At 48.2% G+C, this 17,409-nt stretch overlaps 1 protein-coding gene across 4 annotated transcripts in view; it reads left to right on the forward strand.

Moving 5' to 3' along the window:
- The first annotated feature begins 1,152 nt into the window (after positions 1-1,152).
- The window catches only part of ADARB1 (adenosine deaminase RNA specific B1), an 87,968-nt gene continuing 71,711 nt past the window's right edge, over positions 1,153-17,409 (forward strand). For 2 of the 4 annotated variants that reach the window (XM_055719185.1, XM_055719184.1), the window contains exon 1: positions 1,153-1,389. The gene's annotated coding sequence lies outside the window, so the exon portion shown is untranslated. Of the gene's footprint in view, positions 1,390-4,077; positions 4,169-11,141; positions 11,205-17,409 lie in introns of those variants that run through there. The other 2 variants (XM_055719186.1, XM_005440442.4) reach the window with 2 other exon arrangements.

Raw genomic sequence — 17,409 nt, forward strand, 5'->3', positions numbered from 1 at the left:
AGGCTGAGTCCTTGGGCCCTGCTGGCTCCGAGGCCACTTGCAAGTGTCTGGGGTTAAACATGGAAACTCTTTCTTTCCCCCTCACTCCTCTTTTGAACGAACGTTGGCATTTCTGTGCCTCTTGACAAAAAGTGACTTTGTTGAAAAATAGAATGAAGACATTTGGGTTTAAAAGGCAAATGAAGCGAAAGGGAGAGAAGCTCAGCAGCATCTTATATACTCTTGGCAATCATGAATGTCTTGGCAGGTCTGTGAGCAGCACCTGGGTGTCCTCAACCACAGCTGCTGCCGCAAGCTGGGCATCACGTGCAGGTTACATAGGGTCCCAGTAGGACTCCTAACACTGCAAAATCCTTTTCCATGTTCTAAAGTCACTTTAAGACTTAAACCTGTATTTTGGTTTCTGCTTTCCTTAAAGCATTTGTTTTGGGCATCTCACTCGCAGCCATCCCCATGCGCTCAGTGGAAGGCAGCTTTATCCCTGTAGGCTGCCCAGGCTGTGTGGGGGATGCTGGGTGGCCCCAGCCTGGCCAAGGAGTCACCCCCAGCACTGACCCCTGTGGAGGCTGGTCCTGTCAGCCGTCACGCTGCACAGGGCGATGCGGGCACCCAGCACAGCACACTGTGCAGAACCAGCTGGGCCACCCTGCTGTCCCCTACCTGCTGAGGCCTGGCACGGGGCTTGGCTGGGCAGCAGCGGGCCTGGTTTAGCCCTGCTGGCCTGGCCCACGACCACCCGCCGGCAGGGCACCGGTGGGGCACGGGCTGGGCCGGTGAAGGCAGCACCGTGCTGGGGGACAGACAGGCACCCTGGGCTCACAGGGGGGCGGCGTATCCCGAGGCCTCGGCGCGGGGCCTGGCCTGGCCCCCGGGCCCTGGCCGTGGCCCACCTCCTGCCCCTGCCCCAGGCCACGCCCCCACCCGGCGCTAGCCACGCCCCTCACTCCCACCCCGCCCCTGCCCGCTCTGCGCCACCGGGCCCCTCTCGCCCCGCCTCCCGCCGCGCTTGCCCAATCAGCGCCGGCTCCCCAAGCCGCCGGCCCCGCCCCGCTCCGCCTGCCGTCCACCGGTGTTAGCGCGCGCGCCCGCCAGGGCGCGCGCCCGTTCCCCGCCCGCGCCCGCGCCCGGGGCCCGCCAATGGGAACGGCGGCGCTGCCCCCGGGCCCCGCCCCGCGCGGGGCTCGCGCCGCTGGCGGGCCAGGCGCGGCCTGCACGTCGGCGGGGACGCGCGCGGCCGGTCGCCCCGGTCGCGCGCAGGCGCGCACGGGAGCCGGTGTCGGCGGCGGCGGCGGCGGCAGCGGGGGCCGCCGCTCGGCTCGGCCGGAGCTGCGGATGGCGGAACGGCGGCGGCGGCGGCGGGGCCCGGGCAGCGGCGCGGCGCCGGGAGAGGTGAGGTTCGGGTGCGGCGGCGGGAGCGCCCCGCGGGACCTGTCCAGGTCCTGACGAGGCGGCAGGTGCCGGTGGCGGCGGGCCCGGCCGCCCCGCACCTGTTGAGCGCGGCGCGGCGGGTCGGGGCGGGGGTACCGGCCGGCGGCGTGGCGGGGCGCAGTGCGGCGCGGGGCCCGGCCGTGCCCGGCGGCGGGGCGGGGGCGGGCTCCCGGGCGGTCTTACCCGGCCAGGGGCCGCGGCGCCGGCGAAGCCATTTTGAGGGGGTGGCGGCGCGGCGGGAAGTTTGGCCCCGGTCGCCCGCCCCGGGGGAGCCACCCGGCGGGGCTCGGCCGCCGAGCCTGGCGCCTTCTCCTGCCTCCCGGGGACGCGGTAGCTGCGGGGACCGGGGTACCTGCTCTGCCCGGTGCCGTGCCGTCGCGGAGCCCGCCGCTGGCGGGGAATGTGAGCGCGGCGGTGGCCTGGCCGCCCTCCCCTCCCGTTCCCCCGGCTGCCGCCCGGCCGCCCGGGACCGCCGTGCCCCCTCCGGAGCAGCCGGGGCTGCCCCCCCCACCGGCACCCGCTGCCCGCCCTCTGCAGCGGGGAGGGCGGGCGCGTCCTTGCGAGAGGAGCTCGGGCGTGAAATGCGGGCTCGCCCCGCAGCGCCTCTCCCCTGGCTGGTCCAGGCACCCTGGCAGCCCTTCTTTTTGTCGTGCCATCTGTTGCTTCGCCCCTGGCGGGTTGGGGTTTCGGTGTTCCTCCGGGATTTGGTTGGGTTTAGGCTGTGCCGGAGCAAAACTGCAGTTACAATATCGTGAAAAGTCTGGTTTGCTTAAAAAAACGTTCACGCACGTTTTTAGAAATTGAGACGCAGTGGGTTCCCCCCCAAAGGGCGTCTGGCTTGGCCGGTGGCTGAGGGGCAGCTGCGGGCCGGATCGAGCCTGGCTTTCTGCCCGTGTCCGTCACCCCGTGGCTCAGAACTCGGGGTGCAGGAGCGCTGGTGGCGCGTGGCTGGAGGGGAGCCTGCGAAGCAGTCGGGACTTCAGGCTCAGCCTGGTGAAACCACAAAATAGATCGATGAGCAGCGTAGCCAACGGCAGCCACGCGGGTCCTTGGAACCATGCTCAGCCTGGGCTTCTACGCAGATAACACAGCCGTGTGCGGGAGCTGACCTCCTCTTTCCTTCCCATCTCCGGTAGGTTCTTCCCAAGCAGCAGCAAACCCTAGTTGATGTTTCTGCTTCACGCCCTATTGGACATCAGTCCTGGGGCTCTCAACATGGTGCTGCTGCTCAGGGGCTTTCACCACTGTTCGCTGCACGTTTATTCCTCAGGGAATCTCTTTTGGTGGCAAATTAAAACTTCCTGGTTTTTTTTAGCATGAACAAAATTGCGGTCTCGTGTTTTTTTTAATTTTGTTTCTTTTCGGTGTGATGATGCGGTGATGAGCTCGCCCTGACTGTTAGACTGGTACGGACATGCTGCTTGCTCTGTGAGTTAGCTGTCACCGCCGCGCAGCGAAGTCATAGCATCGTTCTCCGAGCTGTTATGCTGGAGAGTGGCAGCAGGCCAACCTACGGAGCACAGAAGTTTAGAATAATTAGTGATGGAATACCCTTTAAAAATAATTGTTTGGGTTTATCTAGCACTCAATTGTAGCGATATCTACCTCTAAAAATAGGCAGGCCTCCTGTGTAATGAATCTCGTAGTATAAACAGTCATGTCTTGAATAACTGTTGTTACTGTTAGGATGTCCAAGATGCTTTTGGGGGTTGTGCCAAATCCTCTGTCTGTTTAATTTTTTCTTTTTTTTTTTTTTTCTGCAGCGAATAATGTGGTTCTTGGCCCTTACAGCGTGTAGTTGTGTGATGACCAGAGGAACAGCTCAGTAACCCTTGCCATTTGGGGCCGGCACAGCGGGACAGAAATCTTCCTGCCATTCCTGGCAGCCCAAGGTTGAGAAGTTCTCTCTTTTCCATGAAATTCATGCTCTGTAGGCTGCCATGTTCACAGAAATGTGGCCAGCAGTTAGCTTTGACAGGTGACTGTGACAGGTGACTTTTGTTTTGTGGCACTGTCCTCAAGTTAAGTCAGCGCAGAGCTCTGTCAGCTAGCACCCATCTGTGCTGGTAAGTCCATGGTTTTTGTGCGATGAGGAGAGAGCAGCTCAGGTGTGATCGTGGTTGCGCTGCTTGCACTGGTGTGCTCACCCCATGCTCTTTGTGACAGCGCTCAGCTTCGCAAGGCTGGCCTCCCGGGATGCCCTCCCAAGTTTGTCAAAGCACAGCTGCATGAACGCACAATTCTTGCTTTCATTAATTAAGAAAAAGGATTGTGCGAGGATTTTTCTCACGTTTTGCAGTACGGTTTATCAGAGCGTAACAGATGAGCTGTGGCCCTAACCCCTCATGCACACGTGCTTTTTAATGTTTCTTTTCAGCAGCCAGCGTGCTGGCTGAGGGTTCTCTGGTGTGGCTTGTGGGCAGAAGCGCTGGCTCCTCAGCTCACGGGAGAGCAGCTCAGCTTTTTCAGCAAGAGGAGAAATTGCTTTATGAAGACTTGTTTACTTGAGAAGGTACCATAGAGGACGTTGCGCTTAGTGTTTGAAGTGGGAGGTGTCTGATAGCTCTGCTTACGCTGCGCTTGCAGACCACCTCAGGCTTTTTTATATTTGCCCCTGGCTTATTCAGATTTGTCTGCTCTGATGAGAGTTTAGTGCCCTTTTGTGGGCTGTGTGTGGTTCGGGAATGGAAATGCAGTGCCGTAAGCCTTCAGCAACAGGCCTCTTGCTTGCTGTGAGCACGTAAGTCTTCTAGAGTACTTCTGTCTTGTTTATTATAAGCAAGTGGGACTTTTTTCTCTTTTAAAAGCGAACTGTGTTTTGACTTAAGTGAATAAAACGTTCTAAATGGCTGGGCTTATTGGCTCAGGCAGGACATGATCGCAGTTTGGCACTGCAGCCGGGTCAGGCTGTGCTGCTCTCCAGCCAACTCATCTCTGTGCTTGGCATGCCCTGCACTGGTGCCTTCGGTTGTTCAGTCAGCTGGTCACGCAGATCCTGTGTGGGAATGAGGGGTTCCTGTTGAAGGGGGCGATGGCAACCACTCCTGTCGGAGAGCTGCCAGACAGACCAGAAATATATTGTGCCCTCTAAGCAACTCAATATTGGTGGTTTTTTGGTTCGAATCTGTGAATTGAAGAACTTTTGGGGGTGGCAGGGGTGCGTGTGTCCCCATGAGGAGCGTTTCAGCAGCTGCAGGAGCTCTATGGGTATGTTAGTGCTTCTCTGTGCCAGGAGGGTTTTAGGCGAGGCTGAAGTAGGCTCTCTCCAGGTGGTAGCAATGAGTGTGGCCTGCCAGGTTGATGGCCCCTGCATTTGAGCTCAGTTTGGCTGGTGCAGGACCCTGACACATTAGGTGAGGGTCTTTTCTTGAATGTCTAAGGAGTGGTCTGATGAAGAGAGATGCATAGCGCTTGCTGTTTTCTGCAACTACTGAAACCGGTGAGTGCTTGGCACCTTTGAAACTCGGGCCATCCAGCTGCCATTCTATGGATTTCAGTTTAAGTACCAAAGATTAAAACTGTGGTTTTGGATTGTATTTATCAGTAGAAGCTGTTATTTATGTATCTTGGTTTTAAAGGAAATACCTTTATACTATAAAATGTTGTGTGACAAAAAAAAAAAAAAAAAAAAAAAAGCTTGGCAAGTTGATTATGTAAGCAAATGAAATGAAATGACATTTTAAAGTGAGTTTCTTTCCTGTTTGTATACAGTGTGACTGGTTTTTGCTTCTTCCTACCACGTAACAACACAGTGCATTTTTTCAGTCCTTTTAGTGACTATTTTTTGTGTGGTAGGTATGAGAAATGTTTGGTTTTGCAGTTTGAATCATTGAAGAGGCCATCAGCAAGCTGTAGGTGCTGGCAGGAGCCAGCTGTGAGTATCAGGGTTTGTAGCTGACTAAAGCAGCAGCACATCTGTACATTTTAAAAAAAATAATAAAAAAAATAAAGAAGAAAGCCACATAACTGATATTACTCTGGGAGTTGAGCTTGTCTGAGTGATGTTCCCGACAGCCGTCCTCTCAAGGATATCTGGTTGCAGTGGGAATTGGGATCTTTTTACGTTCTCTGCCTCCAGGTCAGCCGCGGCATTTGTCCGTCCCTGTGCAAAGGGAATTCATCGCCTCCACAGAAGCTGGGCGGGTTACCTTGAGCCTCCTTTCCCAGCGGGGAGCGTGGGGCTGAGTCAGTGCTGGCTGCCGAGGACTGTGACTCAGTGCTGTCCCCTTGGATGCACGTCCAGCCCGCTGCCAGCAGAGCCAGGGAATAACCCAATTACAGAAGTGTCCTCTGTGGGTATGTGCTGGCTAGAGGGGTCTGGGAATGTCGGGCTGCTTTTGGTAATTATGTGCGTGTTGGTGGAAGCTGGTCATTACTGAGTTTTTTAGATGTGATACTGAGCATCTTTGGAAGTGCCAGGGAGCTCAGAGGCCAGAAGCTTCTTCCCTTTGTGCTTGATAGCATGGTGTTATGGTTTTATGTCTTTGTGGGTTGTGTTAGTTTTTTAATTGTATTTTAATTTATTTAATGTAATTTTTTTTCTGTTTATATGTTTGAAGAAGAATGGTGCAGTTTTCCTTGGGGAGAAATTTTTTCCCTGATGCTGTAGGGTTAGCTCTCTTTGTGTTTCTGTTTCTTAAAGTGAGGATGCTGTCCGTGCTTTTAAATCAGGATTGCCTCATGAACAAGTGATTTGTCGGGAACTCCTGCTATGTCCTTGTGTTTTTGAGATTGGTTTCCTATTGCATAAGCATCACGCTGTCAGTACCCCTGAATGAAGTTGGTCACCATGTTGAAAAGTCCCATCAAGTTTGGCAAGAGGGTAGAGATGTCACAGGTAAGTGCCGAGAAGTTGTGTGAGAAGTCTGCATGAGGGAAGTTCTCAGGTTAGTGCTCAGCTGGAAGAAAAGCTGTTGGCTGAGTGCAAATATATTATTAGACATCAGAAGATCTTTGTGGTAGGGAGACAAACAGGAAATCAAGTTTCATAAGTAGTTCCTGTAGAAGCTGAGTATCCTTATTTTCCTTTGTGAAAGTGGCAAGGAGTAATCTGATGAGCAATCTTGCATTGTTATAGGTGACAGAAGAAAACAAAAGGGTTTGGGTACCATCCTTCACCCTGCCCCTTGGGAGATGAGTGAAGATTTTAAAATTTCACTGTAAAGGCTCTTGCAGGTGCCTGGGATAATGTCCTTTTGTAGGTGCCACATAAACAGTGAGGCCAGGATTTTTCTGTGCGGAGTGGTTTTGGCAGAGATGCAAAAGGAAGATCTTCTCAGGGGATTGAAGAGCATCACCTTTTTCCTGTTTGCACCAGTACAAACTTAAGATACTTGTACTGATGGTCTTGCCCGTTTCGGTTTCTAAGGCTTTTCGGTTTTGAGGCATACTGAAACAGGAAAATATTTTTTTGCTTGTTTTAATTTTTTTTTTACTTTAAAGAGGTTCTAACATCATGTAGCTCTTGAACCCGTATCTTGACTCTTGTAGGTAAGATGCCGACTATCCTGAGTATTCGCATTCAGAGGAAAACGTGGGAAGAATATACCGTATTTTGAAGTTAAAGGAAAGTAGAAATATTCCTCATTTGGTGATGAGTTTGTTGCTGGATTTCAGGGTGTACTCTCTCATTGCCTTGCTGTCTGTTGCTTTTGTTATTATAATACTTCAAGTTGCATAAACAATTTTGCGATGGGCCTTTGGTAATATTAGGATTGAGAACTATACCGATGCCAATTTATCATCATTCCAAACTCTACATGTGCTAGGACTCTTAATTTCCCAGTGGCTCTCCCTCCTCCTTTCTGCTATTAATTTTGTCATTTCAGCTCTGGGAAGAGATGCATTGTTTAAAATTTGATCAAAAAGAGAACAAGCAACTATGGAAAGCATTAGTTTCTTTCATTTGTCAGACATAGCATGTGAAAATGAAGTTTTTACATAGGGAATGTGCGGCAGCCTCAACTAGAAGTATTTTTTCCCTGTTTAATCTGTTTAAGTTTTGAGATTTGCAGAGACAATTAGTACCTGCCTCTTGTATTCTAAAGAGCTTCTACTGAAAGCATTCAGTGTGTCTGAAATGAGGTTAATTTTTATTTAGGTTGAAATACTCAGCTCCCCATCTTTATGAAAAAAATTAGTCTTTAAGTTTAAACTTTCACAGCCTTTTTCCTTGCTTAATTATACTTTAATATTTGGGCACAGTCTTCTGGGAAGGTATTAGAGGGGAAAAAATACCTTTGACTTCTTTCTTTAGATGGAGATTCAATAAATCTTTGTTTACAAAGCCCATGCTGAATCAACATGAGTTTTTATTTTTCACCTGAAATAGTGAACACAGGTACTGAGTACTTAATAAGAAAAATAAAAAAGGTTTTATATGACTCCCAGTAAGAGCACAGTAGGATCTTTAATTCAACAGCATGATTAGCCCTGTGTTTTCATTAATGAAGTTTGCACAAGTGTGCAGATTAGCTGGAAAATAAACATGGGCAGCCCTAGCAGAAGGCTCCAGCTAGGGATAATATAAATGCCAAGGTACAGACCATAAAACAGCAGATTTGTGGAGCAGAAATTACCAGGGACTTGTGACAGTATTGAAGGAAAGTATCTCTGCAGGCTTGTTCTGGTCTTGCAGCAGTTGCCAAAGGAAGAGTATAGCCCTTGAGATGATGGAGCCTTGGTATGGTCCACCCTGGATGCTTTTAGGAAGATAGGAAGGAAAAAATGTATACTGATCAAACCCAGACTAAGGTAACACATTTCAATGCTGCTTTTGTCCTTAGACTTACCATGTTTTTCACAGCTAAAAGATAGAGGATCACTACTGATAAATCTGAGTCTCTGAAAAACAAGAAGAATGAACAAAAACCAGTAGCTGAACTGTGCTTTGTGAGAAACTTGTAATAAAGCTAGCTTCATGGGGGAACTGGGTTTATATCCTTCCCCTGCTGACCAAGTTTTAGAGCTTGCACGTGACACACACAAGTAGCTCACGTTGGGAGACCAAAGGAGGAGGACATAACTTCTTTTCTGTCAGGTACTTACTCACTTTTAAAATCCTGATAGCTTTTGGTCAAGCTTACACCACGGAAAGAACTTTTTAGCATGTGTGTTTTATGCATTTTCCATGCTATGGAAACTAGCAAGGGGTTTTATGTAGGGAGAGGTCTGAGAAATGACAGCTTCTGAATCTGTATGAGAAATAGCATTTTCTCACTTAAATTTTGGTAGTTTTGGTAGCTGAAACTTGCAATCTGATTGAATGTCCCCTTTTGGATGCTGACTCCATGCAGGCCCTGTTGGACCCTCCCCTTGGACCTGTTGCCTGTGTAGTCTGCACAAAGTCTGGGTGCTGTTTCAAAGGTGTGCAGCCGCAGGCAACTGACTTAAGGTCACATTCCACGTTAAACGAGGGTCTTTTCCAGCTAGGCTAAAACATGTTCCCTTTTTTGTTCCCACCCAAGCTTTTCAAGGCAGCCTCATGGCATGACACGTCCATTTTCTCAGCAGCGTTGGCTTTGATGTCTTCTCTGGAGCTGCTGGCCCTCTCTTGGTTAGAAGCACTCTTAATAGCCAGCGAAGCTATCGTTCAAGTGCTGAGGGCAGATGTGCTTTCCTGGGATCTAATGTGTATTATACAGACATTCTTGTAGTTGTATTTGTACAGATGCTTTTTGTCTCATGCTGCTTACCAGCACCAAGCGGTATTCTGCAGTTTGATATTGTGTGATACTGTGTTTTGATAACAAAGCAGAGCTGGAAATTAATGCTTAATTCAAACCAGTGATCCTGGCAGTCGTGTGTTGGGTGTGTACACTAGCATTTTATTTTGCATGAGCCTCCTGCTTGTCTCCACCTCTGTGCTTCGTCTTGCGTGGAGGAGCGAGGTGGGAGTGTGTGCCCAGGCTCCCTTCAGAGGATGGCAAGCACAGGGCTGAGCTACAGGGAGATGTCTGCTGCCTGTGAGTTTGCAACTGGATTGTGGCTCAGTTGCTAATGAGTGTTCAGACTTGGATTAATCAGAAGCTAAATCGGGACCCTTCGCTGAGTTAGCAGCTCTTAAGATCGTGAAACAGGAAAATGCAGCTGACTTGAGCGAAAGCGTGCCTGAGCTCTTGGCAAAGTACAGGCAAAGGAGCAAAGTCGCCCACAGACAAAAGCACTTTGAAGAAAGTGCAGAAAATCCTTTAACTCCCTAGCCTACCTTACATGCTTGGACCAGTGGGAGCTCGAGCCCAGTAGCCTCCCCGCTATTTCCTGAGGTCTGTCAGTCTGTCCGTCACAGTGAAGCCCGCAAATTCCCTACACACACCCCATGTCTTTGAACCTCTTTGCCAAAATCTGAGGAGTTACGTTAAACCCAGCTCTGCTGTTTTCCATGATAACAAGTTGGAAATGCTTCCCATCTGTGCAAAGGGCGCATTAGTCTGAAAGTCTTTAGGTAGTTTATCCCTGTTTGATGCTTTTATATCAAAGTTGATTTCTGTAGACCTCAGTGCTGATGAATGTGGATAATGAGGGATAGCAAGTACTACCGTGGCTGTGGCTTGTTGTTTGGTTTTGGTTTTTTTTTTTTTGTGTTGCAGCCTAGTTTCTCTTCTCTTATCCCCTGAAAGCTATTCTTAGTAAGTGGTTGTTGTTTTTTTTTGAATTACGTGAGTGAATAATCAGTATTTCATTCACTGTCCTTACATATGCTTAAATATAGTATTAACATAATCTTCTTATATGCTTTTCCTGCTGCTGCTCCTGAGTTCATGAAGGAACCAGGTTCACTAGTAACAAGATGTATGAATGAACATGCCTGGAAGTAAAATATTTCTTTTGGGCTTTGTCTTGTATTTATTGCCAGCATGATAATTTCTTTGTATTTTTGGAAGATGGCGTCATTCTTCATGCATATAAGTTCTTGTACCATGCCGTCCCCATTTTTTTTATTTTGTGCTGTCAAGAGTAATTTTTCTGTGTAGAAATTCCTTAGTCTGTGAAAAGGGGCGGGGGGGGGGGGGAGGCAGGGGGGTGTCCTGCTTTGAGAGTAAAACGACAGTCTGGTGGCAAGCTTCCTATTCTCCCTTTTAGGCCGCTTGGTCGACTTGAAAAGACCAGGGGGGTGATTGACACCTGTCAGTCTCTTCGTGCCGGGGCTGTGCACGGCTCCCCTGGGGTGTGAAGCCGCGCTGAGGCGGGGGGCGAGGGAGCGCGGCGGGAAGGCAGGCCCGCAGCCCGCTCCCCTCACGGCCGTGGGCGGCTGTGGGTGCCCGCGCCCGCCGGGCTGGCGGGAAGGAGGGAGCTCTCCGTGGTGCCGAGCGGGGCCGAGCGCTGCGCGCCGCGGGCTGGCCGTTCCTTCCCCGAAGCGCGGGCGGTCGTGCGGCCCCTGAAGGAAGCGGGTCACCTGCAGAGAGGCTCGGCCCGCCCTGCTGGTTTTGGTGTGTTCTAGCGTTGGCTCTGCCGCACGGGAGCAGATCTGGTGCCCTGCTTTGGACGTAGGTTGCCAAAGGTACCAGGTTTGGACCTGGTCTGCCAAAGGTACGAAGCCCGTGTGGTGGCTGTGTTCAGCAGATCTGCTCGCTGCAGTGCTGACAGCATCAGCACGCTAGGAATATGAACTTTGAACGTTAGGCCATGGTCACGAATCCTGGAGATGGAGTAAATGTAATATAACATAAATAAATATAGCTAGTGTTCCTTTAACTCTGTATGTTTTTTCGCAGACGCCCTCCTTCTCCCGTCACTGCGTTTCACATCATGGCAGCTGGCTTTTTCTTGTAGCCCAGGTAATACTCAACACTGTTCGGCAGTATTTCCAACTCTGCTGTTCATCTCCCATTTCCTTTGGCCTCCTCGTGCGTTTTTCTTAGGCAAAACTGCCTGCTTTTCGTGTTGGGTTCAGTCTGGTTCAGCAGTTAGCGGGGGAGATCTCAGTCGAAGGTGAGCCATGACACTCCTGAGGCGGGTTTTGCCAGCCCAGTTGTGAACACACGCGACTTCTCTCAGCATCAGTGGTGTCCTTGCTGGCTCTTTCAGCATAAGCCTACTTCAAGTTCAGAGTTGTCCTTTGTCCTGCTTTCCATCTGTTCTTCCCTCGGCAGGACCTTCAAGAGGCTTACTTTAAAAGAAAGTTGGCTTTCCAGTCTTAAGCAAGCTTCCCTAACAGCTGCAGGAACATTTTCTAAGTAGCTGCTCTTGATTACTTTAAGTGAATGTGGAAGAGACTAGAAACACAACATTTGATTCTTGCAATAAAAGCTCCATTGAGGAATATGGCTATCGACTGTTACTCTCTTGCCAGAGTGTCACCTGATCTATAGGACAGCTTGGATGAAGCAGGCTGTTTTGAATCCTAAAGAAAAAAAAAAGCCAATATTTTGAAGGTCATAGCTTTTGTAGAACGGTGGTAGAAAGTAGGGAAAGGAATTTTTCTCCTGATAGCTTTCAGTGCAGCATAGTTCCTCAACGTTAGCCAAGGTTTTGGCTTTGGTATTTGTGCTTCTTCCTGGATTGCATACCTTGCTGCCTTCTAGTGGTTTCTTGCCTAGGTTCGGTACGTTGCTGTACTCTCAATGGGACATAAATTGTGAAACGAGCATATTACCCAGGACAGGATAGTCCCCTTGCCTGGGAAGAGGTAAGAAGCACTAACACTGTCCATTTAGCTGCAGGTTTGCTCTGATCAGGAGACCCAAAAGAACAACTAGACAGTGGACTGTTCTGATAAAAAGTGAGTGAATTGTTTAAAATTTAATATTGCGCTGCCACTGTAAAGTATTTGCTACTCTTGCTGTTGACCTGTAACTATCATCTTGTGTAAGTCTTAACTATACCCATAACCAGCTCTTTGCTTGTAGAGTGTAGCCCGGGGAAGGGTGATGATGATGGTTCTGAGACCTGTATAGGTCTTTCTGATGTGGAGGTGTGGTGGCTGTCCTGTGAAACAGGGAAACAGCATAACCCTCTGAGCGGTCTGAAAACAGCAAACCCCCCTAGATGTCCAGAAATCTAGGAAAGTGAGTATAAAAGTATATTTTTACGTCTACTGGTACTTAAAATGCATACAAACTTCTCTTGCTCCAGCACTTTGCTGGACTTCAGGTGTATTTTGTCCTGGAAGCACTGGTAGTGAATACTACTTCAGTGTGTGCACGGTGGGATAGTTTTGAAAAAGAGACTTTTGGATCTGTTAGGAGGCTGCTGGCATCCTTATTGGAGGTTTTCATCTCAGAGCTAAACTCAAGGTTTCTTGTGCCGTGCATGTTCACACTGCTTAGGTTATTCTTCAGAGAACAGCTAACTCGCTGTATTTATGAATCAGTAGCTTCTTTACTTCACAGAAAATGTTTGGGGTATATGCATACATATGAAATACATGCATATGTATATTTTTTTATATTCAATACTTTGTCCAGAATAAAAATTTCAGTCTAAAAATAATTCAGATACAGGAAAAGGTCACTAAAGTAGGTGCATAATCTAAATTCCAGTCAATAACATGGTTTCTTCAAAAATGAACTGATGTTCCCTTTGCTTCGGTGGCTGAGATTGCTTAGGTAGTCTTGATTGCATTAAATGGCTCTTTCACTCTGCAGCTCTGTTGTAGTGAACCTGAAGCAAGTTTTATGTCTTGAGTTATTTGCTCCCCTTTGTCGGTGTGCCAAGGGGAACGGGGAATTTCCACCCCGTTGCAGGTGCAGATACAGCACAGTCTGTACAGAAGCAGTGCTTGTCCCTCTGTTAATCTCTTGCTGTTTTAAAATTCTTTGGGACCTATGATGGGGTAAATCCTTAGACCTCATGTGCGTGTTGATGGATGTGTGGGAAGCGGCAGAGATGGAGGAGGGATGTGGTGGCAGTACAGGTATGTGTGTGCCCTGTAAGGCTGTGAGGTGGGGAGGATGGCAGTCACATCCCGTACCACAGCAGGCAGCTTGCATGGCATCGCAGTGCTGTGGTTTTGGCTGGAGTGGAAATGCAACCAAAAAGGGGGAAAAGGAGATATGGCTCTGGTTTCCAGCAGAATCACAGGGAGGTGTCCCTTGTCCCCAGGTGAAGGCTGGCTTCCCTCAGCTTTTCCATCTTTCCTTCCATGGGCAGCAGTAGACGGGGCTTGGGGCTAGCTGGCAGCTGGGTGCCACTCAGCTGCTGCCCTCCCACAGCAGATGTGGGAGGCTGGCAGCTCTCTCCTCCTCTTGGGGCCACCTGGAAATGCTTTCTGAAAGGCTAAAGAAAAACGAATGTGCTTGCAGCTAGGCCAGTGTAGTGCTTGCTCTTCCATCACTTGCAGCGTGTATCAGTTCTGCCTGAAAAGCATCGATTATTTCTTTCCTTCATACAAAAAGCCTCATTTGGTTCTGTACAGCACTTCCTTCCAGGACATATAATTACTTCCTTTTTTTTCCTTTCCCCCCCTTGTACTTGGCACAGGCATACTCTGATTTGTTCTGTTAGACTGAGCAGCTTTTGGGAGACTTCCCTCAAACTCCCTGTGCTGTGTATCACCCTGTAGTCCTTCCCCATTTGCTTACTGCTTTGAAATAACACCAATTTGCAAGAGGTGGCAAAGATGGAAAGGGTGCTGTATGCAATTTTGCCATGCCTCATGCAATGACAAATTCCTGATATAAGTAATTCTTTTGTATTGGTAAAGTTTCCCCAACAAAATGTACCCTCTGGCAGGACTCTGTCCTCTTTTTAAGCCCTCTCATTCTGGAAGTCGCCATCATCTCTGCGGAGAAGTTAATTATTATGGTGTTCTATCAAATACTCTATTGATTTATTTTTATTGATATGAGTGGTATTAACTCCTAACTCTCACTTCCCCATCTGCCTGATGATGGTGACTATTATGAAAGATGTGTGTTTTCTTGAGAGGGACGCTGGCAAAAGCCATTTGAAAGCCTGTATGCCTGTTTCTAACCATTGCTTCACTGATGCACTAGCAAACTGGTAATACACAGTTGGACCGCTGGGGTCCCATGGGGTGTGTGGTCCTCTCTGAAGCTTCTCCTTCTGTTGCTCAGCAAGGCCTTCTTTTAGGCCAGTCTTACTCAACAGTTGGCTCAACTAATACAGAGAGGAATATATTGTCATTCAAAGTGTGGGGGTTTTTTTCTTCTGAAACCGATTTTTGCATCTTCCACCATAAATACTTCTCCAGCTTTCCCAGTTATCACAGTTATAAGGCTGTATTGCTTAGGAATCAGTCAAGCATTTTTGTGGGTTCAAAATTAAGTCCCATCACAGCAAACAGCAGTGTAGACCATACACTTGCTAGCGAATGTGGCTATTGACAGCAGCACACATGAAAGTAGGCACAGTAGTACTGAATTACAGGAACCAATGTGGGAACAACAAAAAAAAACCCGACCAAGATGTTGTAATTATGCCAAATTGTATTAAAACCAATATCTGAACCTCAATACATGTAACTGAAATACCGTTTCTTTTACCCATTTAAGTCTTAGATTTGATTAACTCATGGGGTTAAAAAAACACGGCACATATTTTTGTCCCTTTTTTTTAAGATTGAAATTTCTTCACCCCTCCTTTCTAACATGACTACTAGTAGCTGTTACTACTGTAGTACAGTTTTGTGAGCAACTACCATTTAAGTAACACTAACCTCCTGCTTTCAAGGAAAACTAATGAACTTGGAAAGGACTCTTGTCTATAAATGTGCAAAGGGTGGAGAAACCACCCCCCCTCAAAAAAAAAATATGGAAGAGGGCAGCTTTTGGCATAAGAACCAAGAGATTAGCTAGCTAGGAACTGATTTACAGTGGAAAATGACATTTGCTGTGACCTGTGGTAGTTAAGTCAGATAAGTGGTATTTTCTCTGTTAATCAAGGGGAGAGTCAGCCTCCGAGTTCCCATGAGGTTATAAGAGACTTGTGCTTAGGAGAAGCAAATCACTCAGTTCTGGAGAAAAACTCACCTTCATGTCCTGCCTTTTCATTGTTTTGATTTTGGGGATCATTTGGTTCCTGTATTCAGGGATTTTGCTGAATGTTGTAGACAAAACCTGCAAGCCATGAGTTGTAACTTCAAGTTCAGCATTTGCTGAGCTCTACATTCAATCTTAAATGCCTTATTTTATGTTTCCCTCTGTTTTTGCTGGATTGACCTGAATATTGGTAGTTTGAAATATAAACCAGACTTGGTTCCACCGGGAAGGGAAAAGCACAACCTGATGGTTAAGGGTACCGCATCACCACATCTGCCAACTTAGTAAGTGCCCACTGAGCACCTGCCCAGCTGTGGCTGCACTGAGAGCTACAGCAGGTCAAGATGTGGGGAAACTCCTGGTGCAGCAGCAGGCATTGCAGCTGGGTAAAGCTGAGCCAGTTGGGATGCTCCTGGAATAAAGCACAAGCAGTATGGGAATCCCCACACTCTGGGAAGACAAGTGGTGCCGGGAATTTGCTTAACAGCCCACAAACACAGGGCAAGACGGGTTTTTGGGTGTGAGTTGGTGGAAGTGTTTTATATTTCACATGAACCAGTGAAGGGAATCATTTTAGCTCACTGCAATTTGAACATCTGTGTTTCTATTCAAGTTTACAGTCCTTTAACCGATCTTTTTCAACCCTAGTGTTTAAATATTTTTTTTATGGAACTTCTCAAACACACAAAAGCGAAGAAAGAATTTGCTGTGTATCTGGAACTTTCATCACTGACTGATCAATTCGTCTCCTCTTTGTTTTGCTAGGAGGTTCTTTGGGGCCACTTTGTATAGTTTAGTTAGTAGATAAAGTAGGCATAAATATTTCTGCTCTCCTTAGCTTCATTTCCTTTGGCTATCAGGAGCAACTTTTAATACTCAGCAGGAGATGTTATATTATCTGAAAAGGTATTTATCAAATTTTATTGGAACTCAAAAAGACTAATGAAAATGGGCGTATGAGTTACCTACTGACAGCTCAGCCTATGGGGGTAATGCATCAAAATTGTCTTCTGTAGTCTTGAGTCACCGCCTTGATACACTCACAAGTTTTGGTCCAGTTGCCCTCAGCTGTGGTTTCTGCTCAAGAATCACAACATACAAGACTTTTCAGACCGTTTTCTGTATGCAAGTAATACAAGCCAAGGGTCTGTCCTGGACATGCCATCCTGACCTGTGCCCAGGTCATGCCAGCACCCTTCCTCTCTCTCGCTCTCCTGCTCTATCCAAACCCTATGGGGTGTTTCCCCTGCTGGTCTTGTCAAACTTGGGGATGTATTACAATTTCTTGAGTAAGAAGGTGGTAAGTACCGTTTCTGCACAACGTGGCTGTAAAATGTCTAATGTTCTGTGATGGCAAACACTCTGCCCACACACCAGAGTGGTGATGGAAGTCAGATTTTACACCATAAGTGTGGTTGGTGGTTGTGTTTTGTTGGGTTTTTTTTTTTTTAACATACAGAAATTTAATATTGAATAACATAAGGAACTACTCTGGAAGGGAGAGTTTGAGTTGGTCTTGTGTTAGAGAGATCCCCAATAGCCAGCTGCAGCTGCCAAGTTCTGAGGAATGCTTCCAGAAACTCAGAAGACTGGGAGTCAAACCCTTTTAAAAGTTAGCTTGACGTTCTTCAAATCTACTCATATTTGTAGTGGGGGAAAGCAGAAATGTGATTTTAGAAGTGAAAGGTAATACTTTCATATTCTTGCAAGTCCAGCAGCTGGTTCTTCCAGAAACATTACAGTGATGAGACGCACACACAAAAATCCTGGAAGCCACCACCATGGAAATGCAGTCTGTTGACGAGATTTGAGTTAAACATGGAATGCTTCAAGTTCAGCTTGCTGAGGCTGCTGCTGTGCGTGCTCCCTGCATGCTGTGATGGTCTGAGAGCAGTCCTCTGGGGGAAGAAAACTCAATTTAAGATGTAGGCACTGGATCGCTGTTTTTTTAGTTCCCTGCTGCATTGAGGCAGCTTGCAGATCCCTCTTTCCTCGTGGCAGTGTGAGGGCCACTGTCTGTCTGCAGGCAGGTCAGAGTCCT

This window comes from Falco cherrug, chromosome 8 (assembly GCF_023634085.1).
Source record: "Falco cherrug isolate bFalChe1 chromosome 8, bFalChe1.pri, whole genome shotgun sequence".
NCBI classification, from domain to species: domain Eukaryota; kingdom Metazoa; phylum Chordata; class Aves; order Falconiformes; family Falconidae; genus Falco; species Falco cherrug.